The sequence below is a fragment of the Antrostomus carolinensis genome, unplaced genomic scaffold (genome assembly GCF_000700745.2).
Source record: "Antrostomus carolinensis isolate BGI_N321 unplaced genomic scaffold, ASM70074v2 scaffold6798, whole genome shotgun sequence".
Lineage (NCBI taxonomy): Eukaryota > Metazoa > Chordata > Aves > Caprimulgiformes > Caprimulgidae > Antrostomus > Antrostomus carolinensis.
In genome coordinates, this window is record NW_010330801.1 from 1 (window position 1) to 9398 (window position 9398).

Here is a 9398-nt window from a genome sequence, read left to right on the forward strand (position 1 = left end):
GAACTGGGTGTCTGAGGTTCTCTGTTCTCCTGGCAACAGCAGTGGTCATCTTTTGTGCAGGTCAATGGCCTCTCCTCCTGGTTCTCTCCACCTTCTTCTTTTTGAGACAGTCTTCCCCTCACAAATATGGATTTGCAGAGGTGTTTATTGCTAATTAGCTCAGCCTGGGCTGGGGTGTTGGGTAGGCCTTGGAGCCAGGGGAATTTTTGTGAAGCTTCTCACAGGTGCCATCACTGTAGCTCCTTCCCCCACTACTGAAAATGCTCCCCCTCACCCCAGACCCAACACAGGTAGCAAGTTTAATTAAATATCAGTAGTCAGTTACCTGCTGACTAAACCTACATTCTTGAGTACAGAATTTAATATTTCTGTAAGTAGTTGGTCTGTCTGGTGTAGCTGTAATGGTAGAATTCACATGGATGCCTTTGGTGGCTGTAGACCTTTGATGTGTACTTTAGCATTTCTCCAAGATATATTCTTATTAATCCATCTGTGGATGCAAGCCATTGTGCCAAATTTGGAAATAAAGATTTTCCCTTCAAAAGCTAAGAACTGCAGGCTTCTGGGGACAAGCTCAGCACAAGGCTTCTGCCTCCGTACAGCCTGAACCTGACTAACACTGCTGTAATATTTACTGACAGCAAAATAAATTCACCAGAAAGCAGTCAGTTAAAAATAAAGAGTGATGTCATGCTCTGCCTGTCACTTCCTATCACTGAGGATGGCACAAGGCTGTTCTTTTTATGTATAAGGAAGCACCAGAAGTACAATATTTTTATTTTTAAGGGTCTTTCTTAGACTGCAGCAAGCAGAAGAACTGAAATTAAAAGCCTTTTTTTTAATATAATTTGGTATTTTACCGATGTGACCATGTTGATAGTAAATATCAGCAATCAAGAGCTTGGATTTTTTTTTTTCCCCATATAAAGTATCTGCAATGTGTAGTTCCTCAAAGCATAAAAACTGTGTATTCAGCTTATACAGTGTTACAAATGGTATGCATTTTTCTTCAACCAGGGACCTGGATTTTTTCCAGGGAATTTCAAAATAACAAAATAAATAAATCATTTCTCAAGTAGCTCTTTAACAAAACAGCCCATGAGAAGAACACAGACTGAGGTCATATATACTGGCAGCCTGTTCTCAACAGTGGACAGCATGAAACACATCAGAGAAAAAGACTGTAACTCACGCAATATACGTGTGCCATAGGCTGACACACTAGATCTCCTTTTAATCCTCCCACACCTCCAAGAGAGCAGTTTCTAAAACTACTGCGCACTTGGGAAAAAAGGTACGTTTTTGACTATTCTTTGAATATTTTCAGTTTTTCATCCCAGTTTTGATTTTATGTGGTATGTTCTTCATTTTTCATTCTCAGCTAGTTCTGTGGCTCAATAGAAAATAAAAAAAAATAATTTTGGTAATTAACTAGCATCAAAAGTCTGAAACGGAAAATACCCTTTAGAGGGGAGAACAGGAATGTCTGGTGTTAACTTGTTGTGCTGTGAGGTACTACTAAGGTTTCTTTGCTCTTTGCTATTCAGAAAAGCAGGAATTGGAGTATTAGTCTAGATGGGCAGGTAATCTCAGTGAAATAAGAGTCCTTTTTTAATAATGGGTGCCCAACTTGAGAATTCTGGAGAGGAGGCAGGTGAGGTTTGCTACGTGATTTATGCTCTGGGAATGACCCAGATGTGAACAACAGAGGGAAATTAGAAGTGCCCTTATACAGCAGCGGTGTAGGTTTATGTTTGACTCTGTCCACATATTCTACCACTGACACTATTTTTGTCTTCTCCTATTTTTGTTGCTGTTTGTTCATAATTTATGGCAGTCTAAAGGGACACTCTAGCAAATTAATGTTTAATTAGGATTCAGGGAATTGAGTCCTCTGTCCCGATTACTGGTTTCCCAGTAAATACAATGAGAGCATTGATCCATTTGTTCCTTATCTCATCAGTGTTAGGCAGAACTAGAGAACATAGCAGTGGCAAGAATTGATTATGAGCCAAGCAGAAATGACTGTCCTGCAACTTTGTAAAGACAAACTGAAGAAAGATGGACATTTACATCACTGTTGCCTTTCAGTGATTTCTGGTTGTTCTGTTACTTAATTCAGTTTGTTTCTGTTATTGTTTCAACTGATCCATCCTCTGCTGGCTCCTGAAGTATCTACAAATACATGGAAGGCTTTTGCTTAATTCCCGGCTGTGATCAGAGCGTTACTGAACACTTGCATCTTTTCAAGGCTAGGTGGCTGCAGTGCTTTATTTAAAGGAGTTTTTGTCAAGTCCTTCCATGGATTAAGTTTATGGAGGATACAGCAAACTAACGTTTACAGGCTCACACACCAGCCCAGACAGGTCACTAGCTCCTTGTCAGATAATATTAATTTCAGAGACATTACCTTTAAATTCTCCTCATTGACTGTGGCTTGGTATACCTGACATAATCTTCCATAATTTTCCTATCTGATGGTTATATCTCAATTAGCAGTTTACTTTGACTTTGAAATGCACAGTAGGAGTGTGATCCAGTGAGGGTCAGGAAGGAAATTCCTGAGGGAAGATTTTCATAATTATCTACTGTTATCTACTACATGGGGTTTGTTTGTTTGTTCCACATCCTGCTCTGAAATATCTTCTGTAAGCCATTATTAGAGACACTGTTTTAGACAACATGTTTTCAGATTGCTGATCAGGGGAAAATAGACTATTCTCTACTTGCTTCATTTACCATAGAAGATGGTGTTTTAGTTGATTAGGAATAAACCAGTATGGATTATTCCTACGCATTGCAGAAAAATGCCTGTTGTAATGCAGCAAAGGATCTGCTTTACACCTCACGCAGTACTACCCATTAATGTATGTAAAGAATGTCTGGGGTTGGGTTAGTTCACAGAGAAGGATATAGTTAAGACAAATAATGCTATATTGTTTTAGTTAATTTTGCAGTATTCCTAAATAGTGTACTTTATGTACAGTAATACAGAAAAGGAATTGCACTCTTAATACAGGTCTTCCGAGCCTTTTCATTTGTAGCTGTTACCATTTCCCTGAGAGCTTCCATATACAAATTGTGCTGGTAGAGAATGCATTAGAGAAACAAGAAAATGTTTCCATACCAACATGTGACTACCAGTATTAGAGTTCAGTTGGAAATCATCACTGAAGTTGAGAGCCCTTTTGTGTGTCTCTTCTTTCCACAGCATCAAAAATCTGGGGGCAGCATGTGGGACACAGACGAATTTTGGACAATCACATTTACTAATTATATATATAGTCTAAATATATAAGTGTCAGGTTGCTCTGGGGCTACTAAAATAGACCATTAAAGAGGTCCCAAAATATTTAAAATACTACCTCTGTGTACTGAAAGTTCATTTTTAGATTGTAAAATAAGGGCATGATTAAGCTTCAAAGCTCCAGCATTATAACGCGGACTTACTGAGACTCCTTGAAGGCAGAGTTCTTTCTTTATGAAAGATGTTTTTGGGATCAAGATGAAGCTACCACACTTTCCTGTAGACATAATATAATGCACAATGTTCTCGAGCATCAGTTCTGGTACTCTCTGGGGATTAACATTTTTTTGGATAGAAAATTAATGCTGAAAATGGCCAACATTTCCATAGTTGATAAAAGAGTTTGTCAGGATGACTCATGTTTTTCTAATACGGATTAAGAAATTTAATACTCCACAGAAGGCTATAGTGATGAGTGATAACAAGTAAATAATTTCACATGCACAAAACTGCTGCAACCTATTTCTGGTAAGTTACTGACAAATTCCCTCAGAGCACTTTTTGGTGGGACCAGGCTTCAGCATCTAACAGCTGCCTTGAGATGAGGTTCTCTGCTGTATCTATAAGTAGCAGGACTCAGCCTGTGAATGATGGAGACTTTAAATAACTCCATACACTGAGTTACTCCAGAGGAAATGTCTGTTGATGATGCCTGTCTGAATTACAGCAGCCAAGCTCCTCTTGCCAAAGTACTGCCAGACTCTCTTCAATGGTTTGTTATGTGGGCCAGCTTTGCCCTGGCATAAAATCTCTTATAAGACTTGAAAGAGGATCCCTGCAGCACATCTGTCTTTGCAGCACAGGGAAATTCACCTCTCACTCCACCAAGAACTGAGATTTTTAGAATTCTGCAAGCTGCTCCTGCACTGTCTTACTCAGATGTCAGAGGGAGTGTGAGAAGTTACTTGTTGTTCTGTAATACCTTAATCTGGAAAATGTGAGTGATCTTGTAATGGTTACTTGGTTTTCTTCTTTTTCTTACACCCCTGTGGATGTACCATACTCTGTCTTTGGGCATGGGGTAGAGAATCAGAGCTACAGCCTGTTCACATGGGAGACAGAAGGACATCGGTCTCGGAATCTGTCCTCTCTCTCTCTTCCAGAACTGAAACACAGTGTACCAGTGATCTCCACTAGCAGACTGCAGCACACTCTCCATGGATATTCTTAAAAAATAAACTTTTTACAGTTCAGACTGTTGCAGATACCAGTAAAAAAGCAAGATATATTTTTCTTGTCTTAATGAATGGATGATGTTGTCCATTGCCTTTTTTTTTTTTTTCCTATTGGTTCACATGTATTTTGGGCTTTTCCATCATTTCCTCATACAGGTTAGAAAATGAAGTGGAAAGTAACACTGCCATTTTTAAAACAGTACTTACAACTTCTGCTGATTTTTTTTTTTTTTTTAAGATGTGTTTTGTCTTTCTGAGGCATAAATTAAAAAGGTGCTTTCTGTAGCACAGTGTATAGACTAAAAATAGAGAGTAAAAGACTAAAGTATAATATAAGTAAAAGCTATTATGGAAAATAAGAAAAACTGAAATTTTGTTCCTTATTTCCAAATAATAGTTAAACCTTGAAAGGTTTCCATGCTAATACTTTTTACAAGTTAGCATTTTATTAATGAATTAGTTGTGTTTCCCAGGGAGGATCTTACTTATGTTTTCTTTATTGCTCCTGTAGAGTGGGAGTTGAATGGCAACAATATTTGTTTTAATGCTAGAGTTTTAGCCAGTGTTTCTGTTTTTGCAGGTATTTTCCACTGGGATGGCTTTGATTACTTTTCTGAAGGAATCTTGCTAATGTGAGTCCTGTTCCTTTCGCAATATACATAAACCCCCTTTTTTCTGAACACAGCAGGAAACAGGAGATAGTTTCCATGCTCGGAGTTTCAGGCCCCCAAGAGACAAGATTCACACTCGCACATACACACACACGCAGTTGTATGCTTTTGTTGCCTTAATGGACAGAAAGGTCTGTTGTCATCTATAGCCCATGCTGTCACAAGCCAAATGTTTCATTTAATAACTGTCATAATCTGTCTCCCGCCCTGCTGCTTTTTGTCTCTTCCTCTCACGTGAACAGAGCGACCCCCAGACAACTCCCAACTCTCCTGGCTTCAGACCAGACTGTTCAATTTCCACTCCAGGCTTGTCATTCTGGTGAATGATTTGAGGAATTACTTCTGTGGTTTCTGATTAAAAAAAAAAAAAGCTATTTGACTGTAGCTGGAATGGAAGTAGGTTATCACTCCTACTAACCTTAAATAGGATTCTGACTTTTTCATAAATCAGAGGTACATCTCTTGAAAGTTAGATGCAGTCTGCCTTTTAGTGTCTCTTGCACTGTTACGGCTTGCTATCTTATCTGAGCAGACAATGTGCACACGGTGCCTGGCTCCCAGAGTGGAATCCATCATCCTGAAATTACTTTCAAGTGTCTTTTTGTGTGCTTAACAGGAGCAATTTAAGGCTTCAGTCTAATAGTGCATTGTCTCTAAAGGAGGATCCTTCTTCTGCTGGTAGCCACCCCTCAACCGCCTTGCAAGAAGGACTTCAGCTCAACTCACTGCCTGTGCAGAAAACCATTCACTTTTTTTATATTTTTTTAATTAAAGTTTTCTATCTGAAAACATGAAACAGCTTATAAATTGGTTATATATACTGCCAAATAAAATAGGTCAAGGAGCCCTATTCTTTGGCCCCCAGATCAGTTAGCACACAAAAACCACCACTCAACTGCTGATTAATGTTTTGTTCTGTTTTTTCTCAGATACCCCTTGTTTAAGAGGGTGAGTAAGCAGCATAGAACATTTGTCATCCTCAAGTACAATCATAATGCAGAACATGGCTGAGGGGTTTCAAGACTTTGGTATCTAAGGTAGGGATGTTATATCTCTTAATTTATGAATGAAGAGAGGAGGACTTCTAACTGATCTTTCTCTTACTGACTATATGAAGTGTCTACATTAAACATACTAAACAGACCCTTATATCCTCTGATCCCTCTAAAATAAGCTCTGTTTAGGTCTTTCAGATACAGTCTTAGAGGGCATATCTACAGCTTGAATCCCAAAAAAGCTATGTATTCCCTCTCCTGAAGAGAAGATCCTGAACTGGGGATCTTAAGTAAAGGAAGTGTGCTAGCTCCCAAAAAGGGAAGTATTTCCTGTAAGCTCTTGCAGTCAGTGTTTTCTATTGGAAAACTCCAGGTTAATTTTATGCAACTGTGGTGGTTTCACTTGGCTAGCACTTGGCTAACTTCTATCTAGATGAGTAGTGGAAGGACTGTGTCTCCAAAAGCTTGTCCACTCTTCTAGACTGTGTTAGATGAGCTGATACGATATGCTACTTTTCCCTATGTCACTATTTGCTGTCGTAAAGAGAACTCACTAGGAGCACTCTAATTTTGAGGTTTAAGTGCTGTGCATCCAGGCACAGCTCTTTGTCCACAATGAGCTCAACAGACTTAATCTGAACTTCAGATAAATGTCAACTGTCAATCTGTGAATCCATCAAGTATTCCATTCAAGGTTTGGTTTGTTGTTGTTGTGTAGGGTTGTTTGGTTTTGTTGGTTTTTAGGGTTTTTTTTGTTATAGCATCTCTTTGATTGTAGTGATGAAAAGAGATATATGGTGTTCTGCACTAGTGTACCAGTTAAAAATCCTTGAATTACAGAAGTTCAGCTCCAAATACATACATACATATCTACTCCCACACATACTGGATGGATTAACATTTACTATGCCTAGATCTTCTCTCAAAATAAGGCAAGTGTTATGCTATATGGAGTAAGCAGTCCATCTAGTACTTGGTGTACAGAGCACTCTTTCTTGTCTTTCATCATGATCCAAATGGCAGAAGGTATTACAGACCACCATGCATACGGCCTAACCAGTCCAACAAATTGTTGAGGAAGCAAGCATGAACTCTTCAGAGAACTGTGCCTGAAGTTCTCATTTGTGGGGCAACTATGCAGAGATCTGCTAGAGTGGCTTCTGCAGTATTCAGATACTTCCATGGCTAGATAATGCCTATAAGAAAGCTGGGGAAGAACTGCTCACAAGGGCATGTAGCAACAGGACAAGGGGTGATGGTTTTAAACTAGAAAAGGGTAGATTTAGGTTGGATATTAGGAAAAAGTTTTTCAATATGAGGGTGGTAGATCATTGGAATGGGTTGCCCAGAGAGGTAGTGGAGGCCCAACCCCTGGAGATATTCAAGGTCAGGCTTGATGGGGCTCTGAGAAATCTGCTCTAGTAAAGATGTCCCTGCTTACTGCAGGGGGGTTGGACTAAATGACCTTTGAGGGTCCCTTCCAACCCAATACATTCTATGATTCTATGATATGTATTAGCAAACTTCAGCAAAAGGATTACAACCAGTGTGCTCCTTATCCCTACTGGCATTTTCACAACATCCAAAATAAGCTAATTTGCAAACATCTGGAACTTGCATTCACCTTCTGCCACCAGTTAGTTGACTGATTAAAGATTACATCCTATTAGAAGAACAGATTTTTGTTAGGAAACTAGCTACTCCAGATTTCTACTGTTCCTTAGCTAAACAGTTAAGCATTGGATAGTGTGAGGGTTCAGTCGCACTGTGTTAGGTGAGTCTTTGGTCAGACCTAGTACAGCCATGCTTCTGCCACCAATAGGATTATGAAAGCTCTTCCTCCACTGACTTAACAGCACCAGCCATACACATGAAAATAGAGGCTTTCAGAAACTATGGTTTCCATATTGCACAAGTACCACTGTGAGTGGACTCATACTCATCTATTCAGCGACTGTGTTAACTAGAATATCTCGTGTTTCCAATGCACAAAAGCTGGCAAGATGCAGGGGTCTCAGTTCAGACACTGAGGTGCTGGAATAAGCTGAGACCTTGTATCTCTGGTTCTACAGTACATCATTATTTTGGGACTCTACCTAGCTCTTCCTGCCACGGTTTATGCATTCATGCTCTGACAACGTGAGCCATACAGGACCTTTAATAATGCTTTAAAAACCACAGGGAACTGGTAGAACACAGACTGAGAAGGCTGAAAGGCTGGAAGCATTTGCAGAAACAAAACTTAGTAAACTCAAAACTAAGTGCAGGGTATAGCAGCTTACAATAACTGTTGTCTACAAGTGCTTTTGCATGGTGAAAGACTGGTACTCCTTCATCAGTTATGGAATCAACTATTCTTCAGTGGTGCCTGGAAAGTGAATAGTCCTAGGTTAAGGAAGACTAAGGACAATGTGCTACACATGCTCATATTTCTGTAACATGCTGTTTCTAATGTGTACCTGCCAGGTCTTCTTATTCTGCTCATCTTCAGAAGTTGTTCTTACAGGGTTCTATGATTAAATAACTAATTTATGGGGTTTTTTAACTCTGTGAGGAAGGATTTGCTGGTGTGCATAGTTATTTTGTTCTTAATGACCATTCTAGACTGTGGCAAATTTTCTGCTGAATTAGATACTCAGCTTCAATCATTTGGATGCCATTTCAGGCTCCAGAGCTTGCTTGCAGTAAGGTCCTTTGCGTAGCTGTTGCTTCTTTCCTTGTGAGAGGGGACTAGCAGCAAATAACTCAAACAAAACTTTATGTTACTTATCATTCAGGCTTTTGAAGGCAGCACAGTGAGGTCAGCTCTGCCAACTTTAATTGTCCTTTAGTTCTGCAGACAGACTAAGCTCAATATGACAGCTTGTATGAGCTGTCCCTCAGTTTCTAACACCTGCACCCTCTCTCTTACTCTTATCAGGGAGAGAATTGGTTGTCTAATTGTCACAGAATTAAAAGTGCAGCAAAAGTTCAGTCATTCTTTCAGATCTTCACTATCTCCATGTTACTTTCCATTGTAGGAAGGACCTGAATGTAAGAAAAAGCTGAAGGGAGAGTAATCTGAAGAGGCAGCGATTCCTCAAGTACACTGGTTTTGAAAACAAAGGCATGCAAAGTGCTCTACACTGAGGCCTGTGCTTTCGTTAGCAGAGTGATGGTGCCAAGGCTTGCACCAGGCTCAGTAAAGCGTTATATACATAAGCTCATCTATCACAGTAGAAAAAGCACTGCAGGACTGCATGGTCTCTTT